Consider the following 13,031-nt stretch of genomic DNA (forward strand, 5'->3'; position numbering starts at 1 on the left):
GGCATCTCTTCCTCTTCCTTTAAAGGCACTAAACGCATCAAGGGACCCTACCATCATGACCACCTCTAAAACCTGATCACCTCCCGAAGGCTCCGCTTCCAAACACCATCACACTGGGGACTAGGGCTCTGAATTTTGCAGGACATAAATGTTCAATCCATCAGAGAGGAGACTACTTAAAGATTTGACTACCAGGAGATCTATCCCAGGGCATCTGGGAGGCTGGCCACCACAGTAAGAGACAGAATCTGATCTATAGCAAGATGCCTTTACTTAAAAAATTAAAATCAGCTGGGCACGGTGGTGCATGCCTGTGATCCCAGCAGCTGCCGAGGCTGAGGAAGGAGGATGGCAAGTTCAAAGCTAGCCTCAGCAACTTGGGCCCTACGCAACTCAGCAAGACCCTGACCCTAAATAAAATACAAAAAAGAGGGGCTGGGGATGTAGCTCAGTTGGTAGAGTGCTTGCCTGTCAAGCACAAGCCCCTGGGTTCAATCCCCAGCACCGCAAAAATAAACAAATAAATAAATAAAATTTTAAAAAATTAGTTACATAAATAAAAATAAAAAAGGGCCGGGGATGTGGCTCAGTGGTTTAGTGCATCTGAGTTCAATCCCTGGTAACTGGCCCCCCAAAAATGAGAATCACATTCACACAAAATAATACTACACATTTGACAAAGCTGCATACGAAGTAGAAGATCTTCATTAAATAGGGTGGAGGAGGAGGGAAATGGGAAGAAGAGATAAGGATAAAAAGAAACGAATGAGCGAGTGAATTAATGAAGCCGGAGAGGAGCTTCGCACAAACGGATTGTAAGAGTGGACTGTGAACCTGGCGTGCGCACACCTGTCATTCCAGCTACTCAGAGGCCGAGGCAGGAGACCACAAGCTCCAGGCCAGTCTGAGAGACCCCGTCTCAAAATGAAAAACAAAAGGGCTGGGGATGGAGCTCAGGGGCAGAAGGTAGAGCACCCCTGGGTTCAATCCCCAGGATTACAAACGATAACAACTAAAAAACAGCAGCCGTGAACTGCATCCACGTCCTTTCCAGTCCCCAACACATGCACGCATGCGCGCACACACACACACCCACCCACCCACCGCGCGCTTGTGCACACAGAGAAAGGGAAAGAGAGAGAGAAAACAGGTTCCTTGTCCAAGATCGAGCTGGCTTTCTCTGTCTGGCATACATCCTCATTAAATTCATGGTTGACCTACAGAATCAGGTCCCGAGGAGGTTTTCGCCTGTGGGAAGGGGCGTGGGGACCAGCAGAACCAGTCTGGGAAGAAAACAGTCAGTTATTACCCAAACAGTGCTGGTGGGTGCCCACCCCTCCTGCCAGCCTTCCTGCCTCTCTGGAGACAAAGGGCTCTCAGAGCGCAGAGGCCTGCAAATGCCCCCAGGTCTAGCCTGCTGGTGGTGGGAGAATCAAAACTCTCATTTCTTTAAAAATACATCATACTACTCTAGGCCTGGTGACTTCCTTATTTATCTTTTAATCCTCATAAGTTCTTCTGGGGAAGGACTGTTATTTCAATATGCCCAGAGAGGTGAGTTAAATGGTTTGTAACTGTTTCAGTTCCCTGTGAAGCCATTCATTCATTCAGCTAATACTTACTGGACACCTGCTGTGTGCCAGGAACAAAGCAGGCAAAGTCCTTATCCTCATAAGGGACACTAGGAGCAGGAACAGATATCAGGAGAAGTGAAAACAGATATGAGACCGTAAACAAATAATGAGATAAGTCGAAATGGGGCAAATAGAAAGTCGTGCTTATCAGCGGTGGTCAGGGAAGACTTGCATTGAACTAAGACCTGGAGGGTGCAGACAGCCCAGTGGAGAGGAAGCAGCAGGTGTGAAGGCACTGGGGTGGGAACAAGCTTGGCATGTTTAAGATTAGGGAATGAGGCGGGACCCACGCCTGGTAGGTCTTTGTGGCTACTTATCAAAGGAGTTTGGAATTTATTCAGATGGAAGTGACTCCACCATTATTAGCTATATGACCTCAGGTATGTTATTTCACTCCTCTGAGTCTCAGTTTACCTCCCTGAAAGTGGGGTTAATAATAATTCATTCACTGTGATAGGCAGCTTCTGAAATGGCCCCTGATAATGCTCTGTTAGTCACATCCTGTAGACGTGGGCTGGGTTAGTGACTCTCACACCGCAAGGCGATAGCGTATTCATTTCCTATTGCTGCTATAAAAAATTACCACAATCTTAGTGGGTTAAGGCAACGCAAATTTAATATTTTGCTGTTCTGGGGACCAGATATGGAAATGGGTCCTACTGAGCAAAAATCAAGGTGCCCGCAGGTTGTGTTCCTTCTGGGGGCTCCTGGGGAAAGTCTTGGCTTTTCAGGCTTCTAGTGGCTGCCTGCATTCCTTGTCACGTGGTCCCTTCCTCTGCCTTCAAGGTGCGTCACTCCAGTCCCCATTCCCATTACTGCAGCTCCCTTTTAGCTGACTCTGGACTCTCCTGGACTTTTCATTTTTTTCCTTAGAAGGATCCTTGTGGCCATGCTGGGTCGCCTGGGCAATCTAGGACCCTGTTCTCATCTCAAAATCCTTAACTTAGTCACACCTGCAAGTCCTTTTGTGTGTACAGTAACCTAGTCACAGGTTCTGGGGAGTAGGGCTGGATATCTTGGGGGACATTATTCTGTAATAATATAGACATATTTTTGTGATTAGGTAATAAAAGGATTGTGGCTTATGTCTTGGGTATTCTCTCTCTCTCTCTTTTTTCCTCTTACCACTTCAGGGAAAACCAGCTGTTGTGACATGAGGCAGCTTTCTGGGGAGTCCCACGTGACAGCCAACAGTCATTGAGGAACTGAGGTCTGTCACCAAACATGTCAGTGAAGTGGGTTCTGCAGCCCCAGACAGCCTGGAGATGGCTACAGCTCTGGTTAACAGTTGGATCACAGCCTCCTGGGGCAAACAGAGCCTGAATCACCCAGCTAAGCAACCTCCAGATTCATGAGCTCCAGGAGTCAAGAAAAAGAGCAAATGTCTGTGGTAATTGTAATGCAATAACAGATAATAAATGCATTCATTCGCTAAATATGTATTAAGTGCCTATACAATGTGTCATGTTTTCTTTGACATGGTAGAAATGCAGCAGTGGATAAAGCAGAGAAAAATCGGTAGGCTGAAGCAGGAAGATCATGAGTTCAAAGCCAGCCTCAGCAAAAGCGAGGTGCTGAGTAACTTAATGAGATCCTGTCTCTAAATAAAATACAGAATAGTGCTGGGGATGTGGCTCAGTGGTCGAGTACCCCTGAGTTCCATCTTCAGGACTCCCTACCACCTCCCAGCAAAAAAAAATCCCTGTTCTCACAGAGTTTGCATAACCACTAGAGGGAGACAAACAGCAAACATAATGACATGTCAGAAGGTGACAATTTCTATGGGGGAAAAGTTGAGCAAGGTCAGGAAAGAAGGGTACTTAGTGAAGGTTTTGCTGAAAAGTGGATATTTGAGCAAAGATGTAAGAATGAGGGAGGAAACTTTCCATGCATTTTTTGGAGAAAAATATTCCAGGAGGCAAAATCAAGTTCACAGGTCCTGTGGTAAGGAGGTACCTAGTTTTTTCGTTTGTTTGTTTTTCTGAAAGGCATCAGAGAGCCACCGTGACTATGGATTTGCTAGAAAAACTGGGCTAACTGTCCCACATCCCGAACGAAATGGTTGTTTCTTGTGGTGTGAGATTAATTTTTTTCATGAATGGGGCGGGGCGATAAGAGGACAGGAAATTGTCACAGATAACCCTGTGATCAAATTTAGTGTCACCAATATAGTACAAACCTATACAATAGGCCTCCTGATATTATGTACTGAGAAACATATAACATGTCTTATAATAACATTATCAAAAGTGACTTGCCTGAATATAATCATGAAGAATCAATCAGAGAGCAGTTGGGTGGCACATGCCTGTAATCCCAGCTACTTGGGAAGCTGAAGCAGGAGGTTCACAAATTCAATGCCAGCCTGGGCAACTTAGCAAGACCTGTCTCAAAATAAAAAAGAAAAAGGGCTGGGGAGGTAGCTCAATGGTAAAGCACTCCTGCATTTAATCTCCAGTACCAAAAAAAGAGAAGGGGAAGGAGAGGGATGGGAAAAGGAGGAGGACAACAAGAAGAAATAAGACAAAACAAATTCAGATTGTGGAATCCTCTACTAGACAATGTGCCTTCAAAAATGCCGTAGAAATATGATGTGATTATTGATCAGACTCTGGATCATAAATAAAACAAAACCACGACTATACAGGATATAATTGGGACAAACGGGGAAATTTGAACATGCGACTGTTCAATCAATGTTGATCAATGTTGATTTTCTTAGGTGTGGTAACGTTATTATGACTGCATAAGAAAAATGTCCTTGTCCTTAGGAGATGCAGGAGTGAAGTGGCAGGATATTCACAAGGAACGCTCAAATGGGTCAGCCAAAATAATAGAAATAAAACGAGTGTGTAAATACTCTAGCAACAGGTGAATCCAGATGAAAAGTTACAAAGGTGTCTGTTGATTGTACAATTTTAAATCGTTCCTACGGTAACGAAATTTTCAAAATAAAAAATTGTGAGAAAGAACACTTTGCTCGTGGCGCTGCTGGGCTGCTCCACATGGGGGCGCCACGGATTTGAGAGGTTCATTATTTTTCCCACTTTTTGTCCATATATATATATATATATATATATATATATATATATTTTTTTTTTTTTTTTTTTTTTTTTGCGTGGGGTCTCTTTATTTCTGTCGCTGACCCCGATCCTCACTATTGCCAAATGCCCCAAATCTCTTCCTCTCCGGTGCAGGACCCATCATGGAGGCCGCTAAGAGCAGGTGAAAAAGGTGGGGGTGACATTTCAGAATAACTGAAAGGCGGGAAGGGTGAAAAGAATGAAAAACCGAGAGGAAGCCAAACAAGCTCGCCTAGCCAGAGGACCTGGAGCTCCGCCGCCGCGGGCGCCCTCTGCGGCGCGCCACCGCCCCCTGGTGGTCACGGACACGCACGCAGCGCCGCTGCCGGCAGGTGGATCCGACTTTGCAACCTGAGCTCTTGAGAGGCAGCAAGGCCGAGAAGAGCTCCCAGCAGGCCAGGGCACCTCGGGGTCATGCCCTGCTCACTCTAGGTGCGCACATTTTAAAAAGTGCCCTACTCTTAGCCGGGCACCGTGCCGAGTACTTTACAGATATTAACTCAATCCTTACAGCTGCCCCCCTAGGTGGGACTAAGGCTTAAGGATAAGCCACCTAAGAAAAGATCGCCTAGCTAGTGAGTGTCATACCTTATAATTTTAGGTCCAATGCTGTGCCCACTACAACCCACCTGCTTCTGTGATGATGACAGTAATAACAAAATAATACCAAGTCACATCTACGGTGCTGGCTATGGGTCACATATTGGGCATATTAACTCATTTCCTCCACACACACTCACTATTAACACACTCACTTAACCGTTGAGGAAACTGAAGTATTGAGAGCTTAAGAAACTTCCCCAGGTTACTCAGAGAGCAAGGAGTATTGAGGAAGGACTTGGAAAGCATTGAGGAACCTTGGAATTGTCCATTTATTTTCCTTGTAAATGCTTACTGGGCACCTATGAGGTGCTGGAACCTGGACCTGAGCACGTAGCTCAGCGTGAGAGGACCTGAGTGTGCAGCAAGAGGGAAAGATGAGAGGACATGCTATCCAACTGAAAGATGAAAGACGGGTAGAATGCAAAGAGCAAGAAACTACTGTATCTACAAAAGCATGTTCCTGAAAGTCAGACACTTAACAAGAAGAATGGACTGGCTTAAAATGAGTCAAAAATAAAAGCAAACACGAAGAATGAACACTTCTTGGGGAGGGGAGGAGATGCAGCACAGTGAATATTAACATTTCCACTGCAAACTGTTTGGCAGACCTAACACACTGGTGAGTCCTGATTTAAGACCTGGCTGAATATATACTTTGAAGACAAGTTTTCTTCTGCCATTCTCTTGAGAAATTCAGAAAAGGAAAAACTTTTTATAAATGTAGTAAAATTCCTACACTGAAAAAAACAGAAAGAATCTTCTTTTTTTTTTTTTGGGGGGGGGGGTGCTGGGGATCGAACCCAGAGCCTTGTGCTTACAATGAAGAAAACAAACCTCGTAATCAATAGGACTTTTAGGAAAGGCCATTTAATTGTCACCTACAACCAACTCCACGGCTGCAAGCCTCTGGCCTTGTGTGCATGGAGGATGGTGGGGGGTGTCCCAGCTTGTGGCAGCACAGGGTGCTTAGTTGCCTCCACCCTGCTAAGTTCCAGTTACTCTTCTCTGACCAGGTCATTCCTCCCTTCCTTCCAGGCCCTCTGCAGCTGCATCTGGTTTCTTTGGAAGGCCTCATACTTGGGCCCTCTAGACCAGTGTCAGAGACTCAACCCTTCCTTACCTGGGAGAATCACCAGGGCAAAGCAGCCGCCCAGGGGCTCCTGTCTAGAAACAACTGTGAGGGCACCTGTGCTGTGCTATGGCCGGGACTGTACCTCAGCAGCCATGGGCACTCAGAACCAGCACAAGTGGGGCTCCACTATGCCTTCTTCTCCCTACTACCTCAACACGTACCTTTCTTTTTAGCTTATATAGTTGTTAACTTTGTAACTGTGACAAAATACTTGAGATAATCAACTTAAAGGGAAGAGAAGTTATTTTTGGCTCATTGTTTCAGTCCATGGTCGCTTGGTCCTGGATCAGCACAGTATCTTATGGCAGGAATAAGACAGAGGAGGTCTGTTCACTACATGGCAGCTGGGAAGCAAAGATCCAGTGCTCCCTTCAAAGGCTTGCTTCAGTGATCTGATTTCCTCTCAGTAGGTTCTGCCTCCTAAATGTTCTTCCACGGGCTAGGGCTGAGCAGTTAGTATATGAGTCTTTGAGGGACATTTAAAATACAGACTATAGCCTTAATCAAACAAAGTACATGTAGAAAAATGAAGAACACAAGGTTTTATCATTTCTATAATTATCCTTGATAACATTTTTATCTATATTCTCCATGAAATATTGTCTGTACATGTTTGAAGAAAGGAAGTAGGTGGAAAAATTGGCTGAGAGTTTGAGCAAATTGGACTGAGTGTAAAGACAGAAAACATACAAACAGCATTCCATGAAAACAGGTGCATTTTCCTCCCTCCCTCCCTCCCTCCCTTCCTTCCTTCCTTCCTTTTATAAAAGGGTACTGGGGATTAAACTCAGGGCCTCCTGAATGCTAGGCAAACACTCTACCACTGAGCTACATCCCCAGCCCTTTTTAAATTTTATTTAGAGACAGGGTCTCCCTAAGTTGCCCAGACTGGTCTGGAATATGCACTCCTCCTGCCTCAGCCTTCTGAATAGCTGTGATTATGGATGTCTGCCACCAGGCCCAGCTAAGCAGTTGTATTTTTGACAACCAGTGGAATCAGCATCATCCGGGAACTTTTTAAAACTGCAAAAGCCCAGGATCCATTCCCCATCTGCTGAATCGGAAGATAGCAGGAGGGGACCTAGCACTCTGCATTCTAACCCACTCTGAAGCATGCTTTCATTTGGAAGCCACACTACAACACAATGACTGAATGTCTTATGAATTCAGGGACATTTACAAAATTAATTTATATTTCTCTAATCATAACATTGAGTTGCGTTTGAGAAATAACAGGAAGAAGAATTTTTTCTTTTTCTTTTCTTTAGCGTACTGCTGGGGATCAAAGTCAGGACTAGGGTTTGTTAGGCAAGGACTTTCCCACTGAGCTCTACCCCTGGCCCAAGGATGGGGACATAAAGGTCTGTACCTGGTTCCCTACTGACCCCTGAGGACCTCGGTGGTGGAGTGTGGTGCAAGGAATCCCCTCCCCGAAACAAAACAAAACAAAACAAAAAACCCAGTGCTGTAGCCTTGAGGAGCAAGGGGCTGTGGCTTATTAGGCTAATGGAGGGGCCCATCTCATCCCAAGGAGAGGCCCCAGGGCCACACGATCTTCTTGGCAGGCCCATCATTATTGTCCTGTTGAGCTGCTGGGTCCTTGAGTCAGTGGGGTCACCCCTGCCCCAAACCCCACCCAGAGTCAGGTCCCCAGTCTCCCTGACCTTCCTAAGGTTGTTTGTTGTTGCTGGCTGTCGTTCTTGCTACTGATTATTTTGTGACTCTTCTGAATTTATTCTGTAGAGTCTGTATTCTTTGTCATACGGCCAAGAAAATATCTGCTCAGTCTGCTAGTCTAGTGGTCAGACAATGATTCGCCATGGAGTTCCTTAAATACCTAGAACCACTAAGTCTCATTTTTCTTTTCCCTCCCAAAGGGCAGGGGACTCTTCCGTATGCTGTGGGCACACCTTAAACACTCAACCAGGGAACTGACAACTCTGCTTTAGGCTTCACTCCGCTTGCCTAGATCCTCAAGCTCAGCCAGAAGTGGGGCCTTTTGAGGTCTTTCCTGAGCATTTACAGACTCGGGGATGCCACACAGCCCTATGCATGCACGTGCATAGCCTTCTCGATGCCCAGAAATATGGCGGAGCTTTGCAAAGCTCCCTATGGACATCTCATTCCCCAGCTTTCCTGGGAAGCTTTTTGGTTAGCCTACTGTTTGTAATGACTGTTTCCTACTGTCTCAGGTAGCCACCACATTAAACCACTGCCATGAGAATTTTCAACAGACACCCCAAGGGAATGGCTATTTGCACTGAGCAAACTTCAAGTCAGGTCAAACAAAGGCAGGTTTTTTGAGTGGCATCTTTTGGGAAACCACCATGCAGTTCAAATAATGACAATTTTCTGGGAATAGTATTTTGAAGACACTCTGACCTGTTCTCCCTGTTCTAGTATTTGCCAGGCTGTTGGTTTTCAAGGGCACCAAGGATCTGGGGAGATGGAAATGGTAATAGGGCATGTTAAATTGTCACAAAGATTACCGTTCTTACTGCAATGCAGCTGTTTTACTTGAATAAATGCTCCCCAGACAGCTACAAGACTGTTAATTTCCAGAGTTCTGAAAAAGCTGATTCTGACAGTTTTGCCAGTGTTATCATTGCATTTATGTCTCAGAGAACATTTGGAGATTGTTATTCTGCCATTCTTGCTGACATCACTCAGGTTTCCCTTCAAGTTTGTCTTCTGGTTCACCTCTACTCCTAGGTTGAAGTTACAGTGTCCTGGTTGATACACGGGCATGTTTATCAGAAATGTTCCCAGGGTCAGCACGGGAGCGTGTCCTGAACTTCAATTTTTGTCTCCCCAGGCCCTTGAGAGTACTGAAAACTCTTCTTGCCTTTGCTTCGTATCTGCAGATCCCTGTGAATTCTTTCAACTTGTGGCCAGAACCATCAACTTACCTGCTCTGGAACAGGAAGTACTCAGAATGTCAGGCAAACGCCAGTGAGCTTCCCTTTGCTCCTAACTGCTCTGCAGCTCTCCAGTGCATGCATACATGTATTCTGTACTTTATTTAGCTCTTCTTTCAGTTGGTTCTATTAAGAGTGTTTAGTAACCTCCAGAAGTATCATTGTCTTGAATTTTAACTCCAATATGTTGAAAGACATATAAATAACATTGTTGCTTTGTACAGTTAATCATTTAGATTCATCCATATTATACTACTTTCTTTCAGTTTGGTTTTTTTCCTGTGTCTTTGACCATTCATCTGGGCTCATTTGCCTAGAAGAAAAAAAAAGCCTTGTGGAGTTTTCTTTCATTAGTTTCCTTTCCTTTTTGCTTATGGTGAAATTCCTGTTTTCAGTTATATAAAAGGGACTCATTGTGTCCCCAATCGTGAAAGATTTTTGCAATACATGAAATTCAAGATTTGCAGATATTTTCAAGTACAATTAGTTCATTCCTCATTCACGTCTTACATGATAGCTACAGGGAAGTTAGCTGTTTTTGTTTGTTTTGTTTCATTTTTGTTTTTATACTGGGGATTGAATCCAGGAGCCCTTTACCCTGAACTACATCCCCAGCCCTTTATTTCAATTTATTTTTTTATTTTGAGACAGGTCTTCACTAAGTTGCTGAGGCTGGCCTCAAACCTGAGATTATCCTGTCTCAACCTCCCTGACTGAACTGTTATTTCTTTAAAAAGTTAATTGATGTTCTTTCTCTAATGCTTTTTAAAGATTTTCCTCCCCCTCCTCCTCTTCTTTTTGGACAAGATCTCGATGCCCCTAAAATTCCTGAGGTTGGCTGCGAACTTGTGATCCTTCTACTTCAGCTTTGAATTGAAGATGGCATTACAGGTGTGCACCTTCACACCTGGGGTGTCTGTTTTTTATGACTCTGTTTCAGAACAAGAGAAACTCAAGATTTCCACAGGGAAAGCTACATTTTTTCAGAGCTAGGAGACATGGTGACCGAGAGTTCATCTGTTTACCTAGACAATTCCATGTGGCTCAATTTATTAGGCTATCCTGGGGCACTGCGCAAAGAGCGTGGGAGACCTGGATGGGGTACAGGTGGCTTGCGGCAGCCACAGAAGGGTGACCTGGCCCAGGAGGCAGGGAACAGGTCGGAGGTCACGGGGTCACGCAGGACCGCACACGCGCCTGCGCAGACCAGCGCCGAGCGAGAGCTGGCGCGTGAGGCCCGCAAGCGGAAATGAGCTGAAGCTTTTGGGCAGAGGGGTCTGCAGGCGGGCGGGGCGTCAGGACGGCTCCCTGGGGGCGCGTGTGCAGCCACCTGGTGGACCTTACTGCTCGCTCCCGCTCGAAATGTGCGGCTTTTGGACGCCTCTTTGAAGGGTTCAGCGGGTCTCCCTGTTGTTAATCCCAGGTCGGTGCCATGAACCTTTCTAACCTGTGTGTCGTCATTAAACGGACTTCTCACGCCACGCCGTTAAATTCCCAGTTAAGAGGCCGCGACCCGAGCGGAAACAGTTTCGTGCTTGCTTTCGGTTCCCGAACAGTGCACGCCGAGCGCGGGGCTCACGCCTGTAATCCTAAGGACCCGGGAGGCTGAGGCAGGAGGATTGCCAGTTCAAGCCCAGACTCAGCAACTTAGTGAGACCCTGTCAAGAATGAAAAAGAAAAAGGGCTGTGGATGTAGCTCGGTGGAAGAGTGTCCCTGAAAGTCCCAGTACCGGGGAAACAAACGAAACCCTTAGTCCAGCCATCTTCAAACGCTGAACTCTTTAGTCTCAGACCCCTCCATGTGGGCCTGTGTCCACCCTCCACCCTGCACTCCTCCTCGACCGTGGGTCGGGCAAGGGAAATGTAAGAGGAAAGGCAGTGTGGTGATTGTGCAGGGCAGAATGTTCTGGACCTCCAATTGGCTATGATAGTTCTGTTTTGCCTAAGGCCCTTGGACTGCCCTGAAGCCACCCCTGCCCCATGTGTTCATTCTCAGCAAGGTGGCCTTTGTCTCCACACAGTTCTTGCCTCCAATCCCTTTCCAGGTGTTATCCCCTAGTTTGGGCAGCCACTGGGACACACGCTATTGCTACTGTCCACCTGCCCTCCTTCCTCCTTTTGGGAGTTCCAGGCATTGGGTGACATGTTTCCCTCTGGTTAGTTGCCCCTGGTTAGGAGTGCAGTGCATGTGTGTGAGTTAGGGATCTTGGTTGGAACAGTCAGTTATGTGGTCAATCCAGGAACCACTGAAATTCTAGTGATCTCTGACAGCAAAGAAAACTGGTGGAATGGACCTACCCTTTCTTCCCAAGCACAATGCAAATGTGGTCCCTCAGAGGACTTTACATTCTGCTGCCAACAGCAACCCCCTCCATTATGAAATCTCCACACAGAGTTTTGGGCACCAGTTGTTTATTCCCTTGTAACCTGTCCCCCCATATACACTGCAGGGGACATAAGTGAAGCTCTTAGAACTCCAGATGGCATCCCTGAAATGGGCCTGTGGTTTTGCTGGGGATGGAGCTGCTCCTAATGTCTCCAGTCATTCTGGGTGCCCTAGTCCCTCAGTCCCAAGAAAGAGGGGCAGAGGCCTCACCCCAAGAGCAGGAGGTCCTCTCCTTTGGATTAAACCCTTGTTATATGGCTCCATATCTATAGGGACCCGGAATCAAGAGGTTGTGACACTCATATCTCTAATCAAGTCATGTGGGATGGTGTGCCCAGTCCTTATGGAACCCTTTAGAATGCAGGTGAACACTGTTACAGAGTGAGATCCACCTCTGGTGCCAAAAGAACTGTGGGGGGGGGGGGGTCTGTGCCTTGAGTTTTTGCAGTCTTACCTGAAGAATTCAAGCTAGTCACACATAGTAGCAGGCATGAATTTATTAGAAGGGATAGGGAAAGAAAAAGTGGACACTCTCAAGGGAGAAAGGAAGAGAAGAGGAATAGTGTGCCCTTCCTACCCTCCAGTTTTATTGGCGATCCCAGGGAAGTTTCCAGAGAGTCCCACCTGGATCCACCTTTTGACTTTTTATTTATTTATTTTTTTGTACTAGGGATTGAACCCAGGGGCACTTAACTTCTGAGCAATACCCCCAACCTTTTTTATGTTTAATTTTGAGACAGGGTCTCACTAAGTTGCTTAGGGTCTTGCTAAATTGCTGAGGCTGGCTTTGAACTTGTGATCCTCCTGCCTCACCCTCCCAAGCCACTGGGGTTACAGGTGTGGGCCACCATGCCCAGCAACACCTTTTGACTTTTGACTGACAGCAGGATCATATCAGACTTTTCAACTCCCCACTGCTTAAGGCCTTATCCCATGGACAGGATATATAATGACATGCTAAAGATCCTAAGCAACTCTGGGTCAACTTGGCCTAAGCTGACTGGTTCTAATTGTTCCTTGGTTCATGTGTGGGCTGCCTCAGATGGCCCTAACAACTTGTTCTTACAGATGTTATCCTGTCCCCCTGAGTCCTGGAATCTGGTCTGTATAAAGGTTCTGAAAGTCCTCTCTTCAGGGTAACTTGTGTTCCTCTTATTAGCAGGGAGGAGTCTTTGGGCTGCATTTCTTTGGCAGATAACATGTTATTTGCTGAGGAATGTAGCGTATCCTATTGATGTAGGCCAGGCAGGGCCAGAGTGGTCTCCGGTAAATTGC

The 13,031-nt window shown here is 46.1% G+C and overlaps 1 non-coding gene across 1 annotated transcript; it reads left to right on the forward strand.

The window, feature by feature from the left end:
* Positions 1-436: 436 nt before the first annotated feature.
* Positions 437-510, forward strand: Trnad-guc (transfer RNA aspartic acid (anticodon GUC)). Its single transcript has one exon. It is a non-coding gene; the product is annotated as a tRNA-Asp (tRNA).
* Positions 511-13,031: the final 12,521 nt, after the last annotated feature.

This window comes from Sciurus carolinensis, chromosome 16 (assembly GCF_902686445.1).
Source record: "Sciurus carolinensis chromosome 16, mSciCar1.2, whole genome shotgun sequence".
Taxonomy (NCBI): domain Eukaryota; kingdom Metazoa; phylum Chordata; class Mammalia; order Rodentia; family Sciuridae; genus Sciurus; species Sciurus carolinensis.